Raw genomic sequence first — 20,727 nt, 5'->3', positions numbered from 1 at the left:
TTTATCATTAGCTACTTTGAAGTGCCTAGGTTTCATCTGGAAAGAATGAATTTCTCAGGTTTAGATGTTTTCACTAAAGGATCTCTGCCAATTGGCCAGCAATGCATCGGAATAGGATTTGTAAGCTGAGTCCAGGATTAAGTCGTGTCTAGAAGTTATCTACACTGAACGTCTCTTTTTTTGCAATGTTGACGAAAGGATTAGTCCAGCAGAGGATGCTATTGGCTTCCGAAAGAGGATTCTAAGAGTGAGCCTTACCTAGGCATCAACTGGAATGAATTTCTCATAGTTATCAATTTTCACACAACCAGATCATTCTTAAGGCCAGCAACGCACCCGAAAAGCATTTGTAGGCTGCTTCAAGGAGAAAGTCCTGCCTAGCAGTTATCAGCACTGAACGTCTCCTTTATAGCAATTGTCCCGAAACGAGCTCTGCCAAAAAACCACCAGTGCTTTCGAAAAGGATTTGGAGGTTGGTTCTAGGGGAAATTCCTGTCTAGCACTGATGCGGGCTTAATAATTCATCATTACCTATATTCAAGTGCCTATCTTTCATCTGGAATGAAGATCTCATGTTGCTCTATTGTCACGAAAGGATCTCTGCCAGAAGCCCAACAGTGGAAGCAAATATCATTTATAGACTGGTTCCAGGAGAAATTACTTCCTACGGGAGATTTGGAAAGTATTGCTCATGTATAGCCGTTTTCACAGCCTATCTCGGTCAGCTTGCTAGCTTTGCGTCCAGATGGCAATTTTAGGGCCGTCACAGCAATAATTTGTGCTCACCAAAGATGTGGAATGAACTTCTCATGTTTAGCTGCTTTCAAACCGTAGATCTGTCAAATTGCCGCCAGTGAATCCGAATAGCAATTATTGGATCTTACCAGGAGATATTCGTGCCTACCAATAATCCGCATTGAATATCTCATGTCTCTCTGTTTTTAAAACATAGCTCTTACAAATGGCAGCAGAGTATCAGAAATACAGTTGGAGGACGATTCCATTAGACATTCGTCCCTCGCAGAGCTAAGGCGCGAATTGGTCATGTTTAGCTATTTTCACGAAAATAGCGCTACAAATGGCTAACAGTACGTTCGAATACTGTTTGGAGGATAGTTCAAGGAGAAATTCGTGCCTATAAGTGACCTGCAATGACTGACTCATGTTTAGCAATGTTCACGAACGGAATCTCTACCAAATTTCAAGCAGGGGATGCTATTGGCTTGTGATAGAGGAGTCTCCGAGAAATCTGTGCCTAACAATGAACTGGAATTAATTTCTCGTATTTAGCCGTTTCACACGCGCAGATCAGTCTTTTTGCCAGCAATTCAGCCGAATAGCATTTGTAGGCTCCTTCAAAGAGAAAGTCCTGCCTAGCAGTTATCTGCACTGAACGTCTCCTTTATAGCAGTTGTCACGAAAAGAGCTCTGCCAAAAAAACCACCAGTGCTTTCGAAAAGGATTTGGAGGTTGGTTGTAGGGGAAATTCCTGTCTAGCACTGATGCGGGCTTAATAATTCATCATTACTAGATTCAATTGCCAACTTTCATCTGGAATGAATATCGGATGTTGCTCTATTGTCACGAAAGGATCTCTGCCAGAAGCCCAGCAGTGGAAGCCAATATCATTTATAGACTGGTTCCAGGATAAATTATTTACAGAGCTAAGGCGCGAATTGGTCATATTTTCACGAAAAGAGCTCTGACAAATGGCTAACAATACATTCGAATACTGTTTGGAAGACAGTTCAAGGAGAAATTCGTGCCTATCAGTGACCTGCAGTGACTGACTCATGTTTAGCAATGTTCACGAACGGAATCTCTACCAAATGTCAAGCAGGGGATGCTATTGGCTTGTGAAAGAGGAGTCGCCGAGAAATCTGTGCCTAACAATGAACTGGAATTAATTTCTCATATTTAGCCATTTTCACACGCAAAGATCAGTCTTTTGGCAAGCAATTCAGCCGAATAGCATTTGTAGGCTCCTTCAAAGAGAAAGACCTGCCTAGCAGGGATCTGCACTGAACGTCTCCTTTATAGCAGTTTTCTCGAAAGGAACTCTGCCAATTAGCCTGAAGTGCTTTCCAAAACCATTTGGAGGCTGGTTCTAGCGGAAATTCCTGTCTAGAACTGTTGTGGGCTTAATAACGCATCATTAGCTACTTTGAAGTGCCTAGGTTTCATCTGGAAAGAATGAATTTCTCAGGTTTATATGTTTTCACTAACGGATCTCTGCCAATTGGCCAGCAATGCATCGGAATAGCATGAGTAAGTTGAGTCCAGGAGACAGTGGTGCCTACCAGTGATCAACATTGAACGTCTCCTTTTTTGCAATGTTGACGAAAGGATTGTCCAGCAGAGGATGTTATTGGCTTCTGAAGTTGGATTCTAAGAGAGATCCTTACGTAGGCATCAACTGGAGTGATTTTCTCATAGTTATAAATTTTCACACACGCAGATCAGGCTTAAGGCCAGCAACGAAGCCGAATAGCATTTGTAGGCTGCTTCAAGGAGAAAGTCCTGCTTAGCTGTGAACTGCACTGAACGTCTCCTTTATAGCAATTTTCACGAAAGGCGCTCTGCCAGAAAACCACCAGTGCGTTCGAAAAGCATTTGGAGGTTGGTTCTAGGGGAAATTCCTGTCTGTCACTGATGCGGGCATAATAATTTATCATTAGCTACTTTGAAGTGCCTAGGTTTCATCTGGAAAGAATGAATTTCTCAGGTTTAGATGTTTTCACTAAAGGATCTCTGCCAATTGGCCAGCAATGCATCGGAATAGGATTTGTAAGCTGAGTCCAGGATAAAGTCGTGTCTAGAAGTGATCTACACTGAACGTCTCCTTTATAGCAATTTTCTCGAAAGGAACTGCCAATTAGCCAGCAGTGCTTTCCAAAACCATTTGGAGGTGGGTTCTAGGGGAAATTCCTGTCTAGCACTGTTGTGGGCTTAATAACTCATCATTAGCTACTTTGAAGTGCCTAGATTTCATCTGGAAAGAATGAATTTCTCAGGTTTAGATGTTTTCACTAAAGGATCTCTGCCAATTGGCCAGCAATGCATCGGAATAGCATGCGTAAGTTGAGTCCAGGAGAAAGTTGTGTCTAGCAGTGATCTGCACTGAACGTCTCCTTTTTTGCAATGTTGACGAAAAGACTGTCCAGCAGAGTATGCTATTGGCTTCTGAAAGAGGATTCTATGAGAGTTCCTTGCCTAGGCATCAACTGGAGTGAATTTCTCATAGTTTTCAATTATCACACACGCAGATCAGTCTTAAGGCCAGCAATACACCGGAATAGCATGTGTAAGTTGAGTCCAGGAGAAAGTGGTGCCTAGCAGTGTTCTGCACTGAACCTCTCCTTTTTGGTAATATTGAGGAAAGCATTGTCCAGCAGAGGATCCTATTGGCTTCTGAAAGAGGATTCTAAGAGAGTTCCTTGCCTAGGCATCAACTGGAGGGAACTTCTTATAGTTATCAATTTTCACACAACCAGATCAGATCACGAAAGGAGCTCTGCCAAATAGCCAACAGTGCTTTCCAAAAGCATTTGGAGGTTGGTTCTAGGGGAAATTCCTGTCTAGCACTTATGTGGGCTTAATAATTCATCATTAGCTACTTTCAAGTGTCTAGCTTTCATCTGGAATGAATATCTCATGTTGCTCTATTGTCACGAACGGATCTCTGCCAGAAGCCCAGCAGTGGAAGCGAATATCATTTGTACACTGGTTGCAGGAGAATTTACTGCCTACGAGAGATTTGGAAAGACTAGCTCATGCATAGCTGTTTTCACAGCGTATCTCGGTCAAATTGCTCGCTTTGCGTCCAAATAGCAATTTTAGGATCCTAGCAGGAGAAATTCGTGCCTACCAATATTCCGTGTTTCGCTGTTTTCTCAATGTATCTCTTCCAAATAGCCAGCAGAGCATCAGAATTACAGTTGGAGGACGATGCCATTAGAAATTCGTCGCTCGCAGAGCTATGCGCGAATTGGTCATTGGTAGCTATTGTCACGAAAGGAGCTCTGACAAATGGCTAACAGTGCATCCGAATAATGTTTGGCCAATAGTTCAAGGAGAAATTCGTGCCTATCAGTGATCTGCAATGACAGGCTCATGTTTAGCAATGTTCACCAACGGAAACTACCAAATGTCCAGCCGGGGATGCTTGTGAAAAACGATTCACAGAGAAATGTGTGCCTAGCAATGAACTGGAATCAATTTCTCATATTTCCCATGTTTCACACACGCAGATCAGTCTTATGGCTCAAAGATAAGAGCCTGTGCTCTAAAATATGTAACTGTTTGGAAATTGGAAAAGATCCCAGAGCGAAAGCCTCACCATGCCTGGGACACACCTCCTGGCAATTGCCAGCCACCTGCTCCACTGATTTACTAACTGTGGGAAAACTCAGCAGCACAAAGGAAAGGGGAGGAATCAGAACCCCCTCCATACATTTCTTTGCATGACAGGCCAAATTTGAGCACCCACAGAGATGATAAAGGAGCATCACAAGGATTAATTGTCCCAGGGGAGCAAGCACAGCACATGGCTCCAATCAAAACACAGCTAAGGAGGTTCAGAACTGTTAATGTGGAGGGTCAACTAGTAAGGGGACTTAGAACGGAAACAACTGAAATCTACCGTCCCTTCACCCCGAGGAAAAACAGGCACTTCTGTCTGATTTACCCAAAATCAAGTGTGATAACAATACTGAGTTCTGGGATAAGATGGATGGCCTGACTAAAATACATGGCCTCCATAGGAAAGATGTTCACATCCTGGTCAAGTTCAAGTGCCCCAGGGATGTGTGGGAGAACCTAGATAATAAATGGAAGACAGGGCGCTGGGCTGAAGATCATAACCCCAACCCACCGGGAGGGGATCAGGCTGAAGAACCAGCAAGAATCCCAAACCCAGACGCAGACACTGTACGAGAATTCAGGAATCCATAGTTGGAAGCCAGACCAATTCACTTGTGTATTAGTACAGATCCAAGTGATTGGTAAATGTATGAGAGTGTATTTGATGTTTAAACTTCATGAAAACTAGTGGGATGTTACATGCATTGTTTTCACTTATCTGTATCCCGTTACAATGTAATAGCAAACATCCACAGTGTATATCCCTGTAACTAAATAACCCAGCAAAGGAAAAAAGAAGCCTTGTGGAATGCAAATGAAGAACTTTGACAGAAAAGTGCTAATTTTAAGGCAAGTGATCATTGTGTGTGGTGATCAGAGGGGAAGGACGCTAAGTGCATTCCTCACTCTCCGTAATCAAAGGTAGAGCGGATGTGAGTAGTGACCCTGTGAGTTTGCTTGCTGTGAGATGAAGCTATAAGTATGGAGTTAGGGAAAGTTCCTTCATCTCTGAGCTGAGTAGAACCTGAGATCTTTTGGGGAAACTGGCTGGTTATTACATCTCTGCCCAGTTGAAATTATAGACTGTAATTCATTCATCATTCATTCATGCCCGTCACCCCAACTGGGGTATGGGCCGCCAACAACAGATCTCCATAGTCTTCTATCCTGGGCCATTCGCTCTAGCTGGTTCCAGGTATAGCCCATTTTTTTGCTATCAACCTGAAGGTCGCGTCGCCAGGTATTTCTTGGGCGGCCTCTTTTCCGCTTGCCTTGGGGGTTCCACTGCAGTGCCTGTCTGGTGATGTTGGTTGGCTGCTTGCGTAGTGTATGTCCTATCCAGCCCCACCTTCTCCTTCTAATTTCTTCCTCTGCTGGGAGTTGATGGGTCCTCTCCAAGAGGTGGATGTTACTGATGGTGTCTGGCCAGCGGATCTGGAGAATCCTTCTGAGGCAGCTATTAATGAAGGTCTGGATCTTCCTGGTGGTTGTTTTGGTTGTCCTCCAGGTTTCAGCTCCATACAGTAAGACTGATTTCACGTTGGAGTTGAACAGTCGAATCTTTATTGCCAAAGACAGCTCTCTGGAGCTCCAGATGTTCTTGAGCTGTAAGAAGGCTGCTCTTGCCTTACCAATCCTTACTTTGATGTCTGCGTCTGTGCCACCCTGCTGGTCGATGATGCTACCTAGGTAGGTGAAGGACTGCACTTCTTCCAGGGGGCTTCCATTCAGTGTGACTGGGTCGTTGCTGATGGAATTGATCCTAAGGATCTTGGTCTTGTCCTTGTGGATGTTGAGGCCAACCTGTGATGACGTGGCTGCCACTACGTTGGTCTTCTCTTGCATCTGCTGTTTACTGTGCGAAAGGAGTGCAAGGTCGTCGGCAAAGTCCAGGTCATCAAGCTGGGTCCACAATGACCATTGGATTCCATTCCTACGCTTGTAAGTGGATGTCTTCATAATCCAATCGATGACGAGAAGAAAGAGAAGTGGTGACAACAAGCATCCTTGTCTGACTCCGGTTCGCACCTGGAAGCTGTTTGTGAGCTGCCCTCCATGGATCACTCTACAGTGTATGCCGTCGTATGAATTCTTGATCAGGTTGACCACCTTTGCTGGGATGCCATAGTGCCGAAGGAGCTTCCAGAGGGTCTCTCGATCCACGCTATCGAATGCTTTCTCATAGTCAACAAAGTTGATGTACAACGAGGAGTTCCACTCCATAGACTGCTCGACTATGATGCGGAGCGTTGCTATCTGGTCCGTGCATGATCTGTTCTGCCGGAAACCTGCCTGTTCATCTCGTAGCTGTGGATCGACGGCATCCTTCATTCTCTCTAAGAGGACTCGGTTGAAGACCTTCCTGGCACCGACAGGAGTGTGATTCCTCTATAGTTGGCACAGTTGCTGAGGTCTCCTTTCTTGGGGATTTTGATGAGATATCCTCTTTCCAGTCAGCCGGAATCACTTCTTCTTCCCATATTTTCTCAAAGAGGGGTACAGCATTTCCACTGAGGCATCCAGGTCTGCTTTCAGGGCCTCTGCTGGGATATCGTCAGGTCCAGCCGCCTTCCTGTTCTTCATCATGGTGATGGCTTTTCTGATCTCGTCTCTGGTTGGTTTATCGCAATTGATTGGGAGGTCCTCGTTGGCTGGGTCGATGTCTGGTGGATTTGGTGGTGCTGGTCTGTTCAGGAGTTCCTCAAAGTGCTCCGCCCATCTGTTCATCTGTAGTTCTATTCCTGTTATAGACTTTCCCTGCTTGTCTTTAACGGGACGTTCTGGCTTGCTGAACTTTCCAGACAGTCGCTTGGTAGTATCGTACAGCTGTTTCATGTTACCGCTGTATGCTGCCTGCTCTGCTTCTGCTGCCAGTCCATCCACATAATCTCTCTTGTCCTTCCTAATATTCCTCTTCACTGCTCTGTGGGCTTCAGCATACTCTTTTTGAGCTTTGGCCTTTGCTGCTCTAGTCCTGCTGTTGTTGACTGCTGCCTTCTTCTTCTTTCTGTCTTCTATCTTTGTCAAGGACTCTGCTGTGATCCACTCTTTCTGCTGGTGTTTCTTAATTCCAAGCACTTCCTGGCATGCTGACCTAAGTGTGTCTCTCACTTTCTGCCATCTGTTGAGTACACTGTCTTCCTCTTCCTCAGACCGATCCTGTAGTACTGAAAACTTATTCTTCAGCGTCAATCCAAAATCTTCCTTGGTCTTCCTTGGTCAACCTTCAGAAGGTTGACGTTGTACTTCGCTCTTCTGTCTGACGCGTCTATCCAGTTCTTCTTCAGCTTCAGCTTCAATCTGGCCACCACTAAGTGATGGTCGGACGCCACGTCTGCTCCTCTTCTAACTCTAACGTCCTGCAAGGATCTTCTGAACTTCTTGCTAATGCAGACATGGTCGATCTGGTTTTCTGTCATGCCTGCTGGCGATACCCAGGTACTCTTGTGGATCCGCTTGTGAGGAAAGACGCTGCCTCCTATGACCAGATTGTTAAGTGCACACAGATCCACAAATCTCTCTCCATTCTCACTCATCTCTCCCAGAGCATGGGTCCCCATGACTTGTTCGTATCCTGTGTTATCAGGTCCAATTTTGGCATTAAAGTCTCCCATAAGGATGGTAATGTCTTTGTCTGGGAGAGTCTCTAATATTTTCTGGAGTCTGTTGTAAAAGTAGTCTTTGTCCTCCTCTTCACTGTCATTGGTTGGAGCGTAGCACTGAACAACATTCATCTTAATCCTCTTCATTTTAGTTCTGAAGGATGCTGTGATGATCCTGGGACCATGTGCCTCCCAACCAATCAGTGCTCTCTGTGCCTGCTTGGACAACATGAAGCCTACTCCCTGTGTGTGGTGTGCGTCGCTCTCTTCATGTCCTGAATACAGCAACAGCTCTCCTGTCAACAGTCGTCTCTGTCCAGCTTGCGTCCATCTTGTCTCGCTAATGCCTAGTAGGGTCAGGTTGTTGCTCCTCATCTCTGCTGCAACCTGCGCCGTCTTTCCTGACTCGTACATGGTCCTCACGTTCCATGTGCCGATGGTAATCCTCCTGGCTGCAAGAAGGGTGATCGGCTTAGTGGCTTCCTCGCGGCTTTCACCACCCAGCGTCATGCATCTTCGAGTTGAAGACCCTTCTTTTTCCAGGCTAAAAGTCTCTGTTAACTCTATTGTTGGCGTTTCTGTAGCAAGCTGATTTTTACAGGGTGGAGTTGCTAGCCCCACGCCCAACCCTCCTCCTTTACCCTGACTTGGGACAGGCAGATGGCCCCAAAGGACCTCTCTGGTGGAGTTGACTGTAATTCACCTGTTATTATATTTTACCTGCTTTAACCTCTCAATAACTCATTTCAATTTCTTTGCTAATAAAACTTTAGTTAGTTTATTATAGAATTGGCTGTCGGCATTGTCTTTGGTGTAAGATCTAAGATACCATTTGATCTGGGTGAGTTACTGGCCTCTTGGGAGTGGGAGTAACCTAAAATACTTGTGATTTTTGGATTAACTGACTGTTTTATCACAAAGTCCAGTTTGTCTGGGTGGCAAGATAGGCTGGAGAGTCCAAGGGGACTGTATGTGACTCCATGGCATGACTGGTATAGTAATCCAGGAGTTCACATTTGTTATTGGTTTGGTGAAATCTAATTATAGAACACACCAGCAGCTTGTGGTGTCTGCCCTGTTTTCTGGCAGTCTGCCCTGAGGTAGCATTCACAGTCGTGAGCCACTCCAGACAGCATGACACTATACAATAATTTTTTTATAAGAGAAAGAAAATTAATACCTTGTTGCTGCTTCAGTGTGATGATAAATAAAATGAAAAAAATTAACTGTTTTTCAGATAGCTCTGATTATCAGATAACTCTGTGTACCTGTGTGTGTGTGTGTGCATGTGTTCAGTGATTGTTAATGTCTTTTGTGTATGTTGCTAAATGTGCCAAATAAGTTATTAATGCAAAATATTTACTGCTAAATCTTAAGAATAACATTTTGTTTGTAGCTATTGTCTCTCAAATACTAAAATGTAAGTTTCCCAACTACTCCATTGCTGTTTTTATTTTACTTAGTACACATAACTTTAATTAATCCACATTACCAAAAAGTGCATAGTTTGAGGAAAGAGGAATAAAAAGGTAGCTTAAACTAGGCCTGCATTTTCTCTCAGGAATGGGCCTATTAATGAATTTTCACAATTAGATTTCCTTTGAGTGTGGTGCTGTGTGTGCTTTATATGAAACAATGTTGAAAAACAAGTGTGTGTGAGAAAAACACATCTATAAAACATTCAAAGTAGTTGTATATTAAATGTTTAAAGGGGTTATCTATAAATAGTGAACAAGCTGGCTTGAACATACTTATTTGGGGTTGGCATTCTGGCCATCTTTTTTTTTCTTGCTTTGGGCGGCAAAAGCCTAGAGCCGGCCCTGGCAGCAGCAGTGCATGGTGCGCAGGGGGCACCCTGGGGCCGTGGCAGTTCGCGCTGCGAGGGAGCAGTGCCCGCACCTTGTGGCTGGGCCAGGCAGGCTCCAAGCGGGGGACACTCAGGCTGGGGGCCGCCCCGTGCAGCACAGGATCTGGGCGAAGCAGCCTGCGGACAGGACGGTCAGAAGCAGCAGAAGCAGTGGGGCCATATAGGGTGGGGTGCTGCCGTGTGGGCCCTCGTCCTGCTCTCCAGGGTTCCTCTCCCTCTGGGGCTACCCTGCCCCGGCTCCTCAGCCCCCTGCGGGGCAGTCCCTTGGCTCTGCCTTCCCAAGTCCCGTTCGGATCTGGAGGCAGGAGCCCTGGCTGGAGGAACCCTGGGCTGAGGCATGGCCCGGGAGCTCCAATGCTTACCCGACCCTGCCAGTGCCGGATTGGCTGGAGGTGAGGGGGGAGCGGGTGGAGTCAGCACTGGTTGGGGGAGCCCAGGGCTGGGGCAGCAGAGGGTGCAGGTGGGGGAGGGCACTGGTGGGGGGGTGAGAGCCCAAGGCTGGGGTGGAGGGCAGCCAAAAATTTTTTTGCTTGGAGTAGCAAAAAACCGAGAGACAGCTCAGCCCCTGATCACCATGATCACCACCAACTCCTTTAGCACCCTTGGCCTGCTAAACTCAGGTTGTGAGTTCAATCCTTGACGGGGCCTTTTAGGGATCTGGGGCAAAAATCTGCCTGGGGATTGGTCCTGCTTTGAGCAGGGGTTTGGACTAGATGACCTTCTGAGGTCTCTTCCAACCCTGATATTCTATGATTGAAGTTCCTCCATGAGAACCAGGGCCTGTGATCTAGTAACTTCAATTAGCTGTCAGAAGAAAGTCTTGTCCCTTTGGTCTGGTGGTCTATAGCAGACTCCCACCATGACATCACCCTTGTTGCTCATTCTTCTAAACTTAATCCAGAGACTCTCAGGTTTTTCTGCACTTTCATACTGGAGCTCTGAGCAGTCATACTGCTCTCTTACATACAATGCAACTCCCCCACCTTTTCTGCCCTGCCTGTCCTTCCTGAACAGTTTATATCCATCCATGTCAGTACTTCAGTCATGTGAGTTATCCCACCAAGTCTCTGTTATTCCAATTACATCATACTTCCTTGACTGTGCCAGGACTTCCAGTTCTCCCTGCTTGTTTCCCATGCTTCTTGCATTTGTGTATAGGCACTTAAGATAACTCACTGATTGTCCCGCTTTCTCAGTATGAGGCAGGAGTCCTCCCCTCTTGCACTCTCCTGCTCGTGCTTCCTCCTGGTATCCCACTGCCCCACTTACCTCAGGGCTTTGGTCTCCTTCCCCCAGTGAACCTAGTTTAAAGCCCTCCCTACTAGGTTAGCCAGCCTGCTTGTGAAGATGCTCTTCCCTCTCTTCGTGAGGTGCAGCCCGTCTCTGCCTAGCAATCCTTCTTCTTGGAACACCACCCCATGGTCCTCTTCACATGGGGTAGAGGTGGACCGGGTGATAAACTCATATACTGGCCAGATTTGATCAAAGTAGGACAATACTGCTCTGGTGTCCTAGGCTCAGATGCTGGTGGTTAGAGAGCCTGCATGAGACTGTACCTGGATGTGTCCCTACTTGCTTGCATGCTGGTGAAAGTTCAAGTCTGAAGGGCTTTGCAACTTGTCATAGCAGCACACTGTGAGAGGGAGCCCAGACTGGTGGGTCAGAGGCAGGGGCGGCTCTACCGTTTTGGCCGCCCCAAGCAGTCATGCGCGGGAGGTGCCCCGGAGCCGCGGGAGCAGCATAGCTCCCGCGGGCATGACTGCAGAGGGTCCGCTGGTCCCACGTGGCTCGGCTGCGGACGGTTAACGGATCCCGCGGCTCCGCTTGAGCTGCCGCAGTCATGCCTGCGGGAGGTCCAGCCAAGCCGCGGGACGAGCGCCTCCGCAGTAATGCCTGCGGCAGGTCCAGTCGTCCCGGGGCTCCGGTGGACCTCCCGCAGGCATGACTGCGGCACGTCCGCCGGCCCAGCCTGCCGCCCCCTAGATTTGGCCGCCCTAGGCACCAGCTTGTTTTGCTGGTGCCTAGAGCCGCCCCTGGTCAGAGGGCTCAGTGGTACCGCAGTTCCAGGTGGCACCCCGGGGGGAACCCATCACAAATATACTTTTGCAAATTATTATTTTTAAGCTTTTCAACTCAGCCTAATCAAAATGGGGTTTTGCTGGAAACTGACAGAAAGCATTTAGAAGAAGATAATACCAAGCTCTTATATCAGGCATTTCAACAGTAGATCTCAAAATATTTTACAAAGGAGGGCTGTATCTGTGATGCTGTGTATCTCAGAGGAACACCCTGCACCCCCATGTTCATCCTTATAATATGATTGTGTGGTATCCAATGCAAAGTTTGTCATGTCGGGTGTCTTCAGAAGGCATAACATGATGCACTGAGCATGTTTGTTATACTGATGTTATAGTAGCAGGCATAACTGGACTCTGCAAGATGGAGGTTCCTAGGATTGTGTCTGGGACTGGAGTTATTGGCTAGTGTCATTCGGTTGCACAATCCAAGGAGCAGCTTACATGCTTGAGGCTGTGCAGGAATAACCCGGGAGTGGGGGTTCTCACAGCAGAGCAGGGTAAGGCTGGCTCCCAGAGTCGAGGATCGGAGTGACCTAGCAGATCACCAGTCCAGATAACACCATGGGAATGTCACAGTGGCACAGTGCTCAGGATGTATGTACAGCTTGTTATTCCAAGTGGAGTTCACACTTTAAGCACTGATATTTATGATTTTAAGTGAGTCTTAAGTGCAGTGGCTAAGAACAGTCAAGAGGACATCATCGTTTTGTTATTTTATTTTGGGAAAGGGAAATAGGAACAGAAAAGCAGGAAAATGAGTAAAAGCAGTGAAGTGATTGTGAAGTTGGAGCTTTTTAGGCTGCAGTTTGCAGAAAAGGAGAAGGAGCACCAGAGATTACTGCAAGTGAAAAAACTGGAGATAAAAGAAAAAGAGAGAGAGCGAGAAGAAACAGAAAAAGAGAGAGAGAGAAAGCACCACCTGGACCTGATAGAGAAGCAGAATGAGAGGTCCCCACCACAACGACTCCCATCACGCCAAAAATCCACAAGTGGGAACACACATGTCCAGGGCCAGCTCTGGCTTTTTTGCCGCCCTAAGGAAAAAAAAGGGGGGGGGAATCCGCCGGAGCAGCAAAGCAGGGGAAAAAAAACAACCTGCGGAGTGGCTGGAGTGGCAAAGCGAGGTGTGTGGGGGGAACGGCACGGCTGGCAAAGCAGGGGAGAAAACAAAACAAAACAAAACCCTACAGGGCGGCCAGGGCCAGTGGACCCCCTGTGCTGCAGTGCGCGACTGGTCTAATGGGGAGGGAGCGGGGGGCAGAGAGAGAAGGGGGCGGCCAGGGCTTCAGCGGGGTGCTCACCCCGCGGCCCTGATCGCCACGCCGCCTGCTGGGAGGGCTTCGCGCTGCTCCGGTCGGTGGGGTGGGAAGGACGCGGGCTGCCCTGCCGAGTTTGCTGCAGGGCGCTCCCCTCCTCCGCACTGCCGCCCCCTACAGGAGAGAGAGAGAGAGAGATGGAAAATGAGTGACATGCAGGGGCGGCTCTAGGCACCAGCAAAACAAGCTGGTGCCTAGGGCGGCAAAATGTAGGGGGCGTCCCCTGCAGCCGGGGAGGGCGGGAGGTTGGGCCGTCATGGCTGCGGCAGTTCGACCGGAGCCCGGGACGAGTGGGGCGCTCGTCCCGGGCTCCGGTCGACCTGCCGCAGCGGGAGCTCAACCGGAGCCGCAGGAAGAGGGGACCCGCCGCAGGACCGGGGAAGGGCGGCGCAGCACACCGCGCTGCTTGGGGCAGCGTGATTTCTAGAGCAGCCCCTGGTGACATGGCCCAATTTCATCATTGTATTGACACGGAGCCCCATCCCCATCTCCACCAGCCCCACTGACTGCCCCTGGGAGGGGTGTGGCCAAGTCTGATGACTTAAGGATCAGTCTCATGGCATTTGATGTTCTACATAAAGCCCCCAGTCTGAGGGTCGGGGGTTCAGTTAGAATCTCGGCTTTCATAAAAAAAAAGGTAATATTATAACCATCATGTTTGGGGAGAAAGGCCTGAAAATGTGACCCAAGGCCCACAAAGCTATGAGTTTGTGAAACTATTTGTTAGCCTCCTCCAGAGAGTGCAGCCATGTGGAGGCAAGAGAACATCATGTCAGTATTTGGCTTTGGTATATGGTTTTGAGCTGATATTTGGCAGGAATTCTAGATTGATGTCCAGTTTTTAAATACTTTTTATATGCCATGCATTGACCTAAATTGGTACTCTTGGGATTCCGATGATAGAAGCAATGATGTATTCAAATGTGGGATATATCTGTGATTGTATCTTTCTGCTGGAAGAATATATCAAAAGGTTGTGTGAAATCACTTAAACACCCATTTTTCAACAGCATACCATAAACTTTCCAGAAGTACAAATTGTACAATCTATATACCAAACAGTTCATCACTGACTAAAGATTTTAACCCAAGTTTTGTTTCATTAAAACTCATTCAAAACACACAATATTCACCATTCTTTCCACTGTCAAAGCATGAATGTCTTTAACACAACCCTCACTATGGTATAACTACTGCTGCACCCCAATCCAGACAGATTCCAGCCTCTAGTTATGTTTTGCTTTTATGCCCAATGGTGTAAGTTCTGTGCACTGACAAGACATAAGACTTCCCACTGTATAGGGTGGGAAGAAGGAATTTGGTACTAACACCCAGTGCTTGGTGGGTTCCTGGGTTCCATTCCCAGCTGTTCCACTGACTCTGTGTGAGCTTTGGTAAGTCCCCTCCTGCCCCTCTAAAGCCAGGGCAAATAATATTTCTGTGCTTCATAAAGGCGTTAACAACCAGCACAAATTTAAACTCAGACATGGAAATGAAAACAAACCACTGTGTGCACAGGCCCAATGTCTGACTCTACAATAACAAAGCAGCATGGGCAGCACCCAAAAGACAATCATAAACTAAACAAGTCATGTACAGAAGAAATAACATTATTGCAAGACCAAAAAAATTAAAAGAGTACTGACACCCAGAATTGGACACAGTCCAGTTTCAAGGAGAGGGTGGGACAACAACCTCACATACCACACTCTTGTTAATACTTCCCAGAATGACAGTAGCATTTATTGTCACTGCGTCACATTGTTGACACGCATTCAATTTGTGATCCACTGTGATGCTCTTGGTACAACAGATTGGAAATCCAGCACTTTAACCGCTTGGTCACTTTATCAGCCAAAAGGGCCCCTTTCCACCAGCTGTGCTTGGTCAGCCAACGCCAGGCACCCAGGCCAGGCACCCAAGACAGCGTAGAGCAGACATAGCAGAGGAGGTCTGCAAAGAGACCAGTGGTGTAGAGGTTTTGTGCTTAATTCTCATTATTTTAAACTGGGTTTGAGTCCTACCTGGTGTAGGAAGTGCTGTGGCACCCAATTTGTGGGTCTTCTTTTGGTGACCGTATGGCTTTGTTGGGTGAAGGGGTGCAGAAGAATGACCAAGCAGCTGCCTCCACTATCAGTAGTGACTGCCCACAACCAACGGGGACAGCAGCACATAATAGATTAGTAGTCTAGAGCCTTAACCACTCAGCGATCTTGCATGATCTGGCTATGGGCTTGGTATGCCTGCAGGCCAGCCCTATGTTTCCTTCTATACAGTCACTTGGGTGCCTGGTCTCAGCTGACAAAATGACAACTCATGGGAAAGATACTCCAGTAGATAAGATGGTGGCTGAGGAGCTAATGGTTGATCCTTTGTATTAGACATGGTTGAGTTTGAATCCCACCTCTGTTGCTAGCCAGCCTTTCCTTTGGCAGTGGTGGCCACTGGCTCTTTCCTCTGCAGGCCTTCGCTACCCCAGCATCCCTTACCAGAAAAATAAAAATTGTTGTACCCGTGTAGGTCTCAGGATAGCAGAGTCGTGTAGCTGAAAAGTGTCTCTCTCACCAGCAGAAGTTGGTCCAACAGAAGGTTTGACCTCACCCATCTTGTCTGTTTGATAAAAAACAGACACACCCAACAAACCTGGTCCCCCCAGTCCCTGGACCAGCTGGACTCCAGATCGGCTCACAAAGGTGAGAATTTTGCCTGGTGTCTCTCCAGTGCTGGCACCTCAGCAGGCAGAGCCCATCTCTTCCCCACGCTCGCTCGGGCGTCTGGCCACGGCTGAGCAATGCCAGTGTAACACCCATGTTTGCATTTCAGGGCGCAGTGACGTCACTGGGGAGCAAACAGTCAGGGGCTACGTGGCCCTTTGCTCTGTGGGCTGGAGACTTGCTGGAGCCTGGTGGGGCCCTGCTGGGACGGGCCAAACCCGCTAGCCCTGGGTGCGGCGAGCTTGGGGGATGGGCCGGAGCCACCTGCAGCGACTTGGGAACTGCCTGTGGGGGGAGGGGCCTGGCGAGCAGAGTCAGTGACGTGACCGTCAAGGGGGGGAACAGCCAACTGCCACCTGGGGGAGGATCTCAATAGCTGGGGGAGGGGTCAGGAAAAGCCCTCAGATAAGCGGAGGTCAGTGGGATGGAGGGAGGGGGGTTGGGCAGAAGGAAGGGAAGGTAGAAATGAGGAGGGGGAGGAGAAGGGAAGGGGTGGAAATGGCAGGAGGAGAACAGGGGATGGAAACAGGATGAGGGGATGGGAGATTAGCAAGATAAAAGCAGTGTATGTGGTGGGGGGAGCCCAGACAGGGCCTGGGGGAGCCGCCTTTTTTTGTCTCTGAGGACCCAGGGGTCTCCCATGAATGTAAGAGCATAATAAGTGTAGCGCCCTCTCTCCACCTGGTTACCTTCTGTAATGCCAATCTGCTTACAGGTTTTGATGGACAGGTCTGGGTTTTCTGGATCCTGCCATTCACTCAGCAGGGTGTACCTTCTTTATTTTTCCTATGAATTTATTTGGCGGTGCCTCCACCCCTCGCTCCTTCCTCCAATCACAGGGTAACCCTACTTACTTACCAGATACACCTGTACCCCGATATAACGCTGTCCTCAGGAGCAGTATCTTTTTCCTCTCAGGATCTTAAGTCCAACCACCCAAAAGATCACCCCAAAGTCCCAAAAGTCTCTTGAGTCCAGCAACCTAATAATCATCCAAAAGTCCAACAACCCAAAAGTCTCTGTCCCTGGTCAGTGCAGTCCCAGAGTTCAAAAGTTTATCTGCAGAGTTTTACACCCCCAGCCTGGGTGGAAATGGGGGGATGAGGAGGTGCTGGGGTGTTAAGGGGCACCTTATGTGGTCTGAGGCTGACTGCCCCACCTCTCCATGAGGTTCTGCTGCAGCTTTCACCACAAACTGCTCTGCTCTATCAGCCACTCCAGTTCACCAGCTGCCCATGAGCCGCTCCAGCTGCCCCCGCAAACTGCTCAGCTGCGTGACACTCATTGTTCTGTGGGCATCTCACAAACTGCTCTGCTCTGCTCTGCCAGCCACTTAGCAATAGATCTTCAGGCTCCCCCACTAGTTAACACAACACTCAGTGAGCTCCACTCAGCTCAGCAGTTTTAGCTCTTTAATGATTTCAGCACTTAGTGATGTCTGCTTGTAGTAGGGGAGCCCCAGTGCTGGTACACCACTGTCCCAAAGTGAATCCAGCTCAGCAGCCTGTAACTAGACTCTTAAGGGACTCCAAATTATCTCTGCTATTCAACAGTGTAGAGGAGGAGTAGCCATGCCTCAAAGAAACCCATACCCTCAGTTACACATACCTTCCCCCAGGTAGATCTGGGCAAATAATTGATGTTTTGGTCTGGCCGGAAACTGAAAAATCAGAGCAGGTATTTGAGACAGTTCGAGATGTGTGTGAAATTTGTTAGTAAATTGGAAAATCTGTTTCAGGTTGTTGAAAATGTTTCATTCAGGGCAGCTTCTGAAAAGTGCCGGCCCCTCCCAACCTTTGCCCTGGGGTTCAATATTTGCCTGGGTTGTGGGAGACCCACTTTGGAGGGTTTTGAACTCAGCATTTAAACAGGATGTTTAAATCCAGAGAACAACAAAAAACTGATCAAAGCTTTAGAAAACTTCACTTATGCAGAAAGGTTAAAAAAAATTAGCATGTTAAGGCTTGAGAAAAAAAGACCGAAGGGGAACCGGGTAACCATCTTCAAATCTGTTAAGGACTGTTATACAGAAGATGGTGATCAATTGTTCTCAGTGCCCTCTAAACATAGAGCAAGAAGTAATGGGCTTCATCTGCAGCAAGGGAGGTTTAGGCTCCATAGTAGGAAAAGCTTTCTAATGATCAGGGTAGTTAAGCTCTGGAATAGGCTTCCAAGGGGAGATGGAGGAATCCCCTCATCAGAGATTATTAAGAACACGTAGGACAAACCCCCTGTCAGGGATGGTCTAGGTTTACTTGATCCTGCCTCAGTGCAGGGGGCTGGACTTGATGACTTCTTCAGGTCCCTTCCAGCCTGACATGTCTATGATTGTACGATTACCAACTGTAGTTTGTGTTGCTAAGTGCTGCTGGTGCTGCAGCATTGGTAATGCTGCTAGTGCTGCTGTTCTCAGAACTCCGACATCAGCTGCACTAGCAGACAGTGCAGTGTGTTGATACAGGAAACCTCATATTACTACAAAGAAAGACCCCAGGCTCGGTTCAGTGGCAAAGGTGCTCGGCCAGATTTGTTGTTGACAAAGTACAGTCCTAGTGAGGAGCTACAGATACACTACAGATACACAGATACACTAATTATCTTGTCATCTCCTCCTTATCCTTTAGGAGCGGTCAGTGAGTTCCTGTACCATCTCTTAAGTCTGTATTTATGGTGTTACTTGAGAACTCTGTGTGTCCTTGTACCATCCTCTCACATGAGCTTACTTGGTTAGCCAATACCCAGTGTCTTACTGTTCTCCCAGCTCTACTTCTGTTCACAACCTTTGCTTCATACTGTTAGTTATGCCTAGAGCTCCAGCATAGCCTGCACCCACAGCCCCACACTCATCACAGAGGCCTTCAGGCTAATGTACATTAACCTCTAGGACATTCCAGGGAGTCATGTGGACACAGGGCAGAACAGAACATTGACAGATTCCACCTGCAACCAGTGAGGGCTTAAGAATGGTGCACTCTGGAGCAGGGCAGAACATGGATTTTTTTTTCCCCCTGTGGAAAATTTCATTGAACTTTTCATCAAAAAATTGAAAATGTGAAAATTGGGAGGGAAATATTTGGTTTTGGCAAATGGAAACTGAATTATTTCAGTTGAAAACGCCCAAAAGCCAAAATATTTGGGGGCTTTTCATTTTCCAATGAAAAATCAAAACTCTTCAGAAAAAGCACAGACTTCCACAAATTAATTAATAAGAAAAAATTAAAAAATCATTCAGTCAAAATCTAATTTTCCATTGAGAAAGGTCTTGATGTACAATTCTCAGCTGGCCCTGCTGCAGGCATCATTACGAATGTGTTGTTTCTTCAGTACCATTGGTGGGCTGGTGCTGTACAGGTAGGTTTCATACAGCACAATCCCTGTCCTGACAATCTGCTGTGGGATGTATTCTTCACTGGAGTGTTAAACTTCCCAGTGTCTTTTGTTACAGTGTAACCTAGGATTGTCAGTGGCCTTGCCTAGCTGCCCAGTCAGTCTGTCAATGGCAGGCTGTGGGTACACACCGGATCTGCACACTCCACTGAGCTTTCTGAAATCTCTGCCGAGATCAACAGCTCCATCTGGTCCCTCTTCCCCATTCACCATTAGGTGGCTCAGCTAACCTAGATCAAGCATCTTCTTCCCCTCCTCAGTCAGACTCTGGATCATTGTATCTGGTACCTATTTTGCTTTTAGTCTCAGAAAGAGAGTCCCCACACCCAGTCTTTGGGGCTGTCTCATACCAGAACCTAAAGTCCACACCCCAACTCTGAGGAAGGTCAGATTAGGACCCACACCTGGAGCTAAATCTCATGGCCCATCTCCAGTTGCTCTGTCCCAGTCCAGCATCTACCTTTCCCCTGGTCCTCTCTTTCGCTGATCAGCCACAGCCACCTTAGTGTTTAGAAATGGGAGCCGGTTTGGAGTCGTTAAACCAAGAGGGGATGTCTCTTTCTACCAGATGTGCTCTAGCTCAGCTAGAAGTGAGCAGCTCAAATCAGGGATCCCTGGGGGAGGCTCTCAGGCCTGGGCTATGTAGATGTTCTGACTAGATGGTCACATTGGTCCCTTCTGGCCTTTAAATAAACTCCCCTGAAAAACCTCATGAAAACAGACTAAAGCGGGGGGGAGGGGAGGCAGGTTAATGTGTGAGGACAAAAATAACATTGTGTGAGCATCTTATTTAATCCCACATCTCAGCGTATGATACACCACCACCTCGCTGGGCTGCTAACTCAGTCAGGCCGGGGAGAGCTAGCTCAGGCTAGGCATGAGAAGATGCTCAGGGTGCTGTCAGGTCGTCCTCCCTCTGCAGCTGCACAGAGCAGCTGAGCTGTGTGTGTAGATAGTTGAGGAGCAGGAGCCCCCAGCTCACAGCAGTGACTATCCTCTCTCTTCCTTCTTCTGAGCAGCAGCCTGTCGCTCTCTAGCTCCATCCATAGGGCTGGAGAGATGGGTCTAATTCTGCCCAGGCTGCCCTGAGGTTTGGGCCAGGAGAAGGGAAGCAGGACCTAGCTCAGAAACAAAAGAGGGTGGGACCTACTGTGAGATAAATTGAACCATCTGCAGCAGATTGTGTCTCTCATGCTTTCCATATTTTCCAGTCCCATTCAGGCTCTTTTCCTCTTTGGGTGAAAAAGCCCAGGGTCATTGGCTTCAGGCAGTTATGACTCTGGTTATTGTCATCCAGGCCATTGGGAGGAATGGGGGCTGCAGGGAGGAAGTACAATCTTGTGGCTAGAGCAGTGGACCATGAGCCCTTGGTTCAATCCCTCACTCACATGTGAACTCCTG

The sequence above is a fragment of the Mauremys reevesii genome, linkage group 13, assembly GCF_016161935.1.
Source record: "Mauremys reevesii isolate NIE-2019 linkage group 13, ASM1616193v1, whole genome shotgun sequence".
Lineage (NCBI taxonomy): Eukaryota > Metazoa > Chordata > Testudines > Geoemydidae > Mauremys > Mauremys reevesii.
This window is presented reverse-complemented; position numbering follows the sequence as displayed.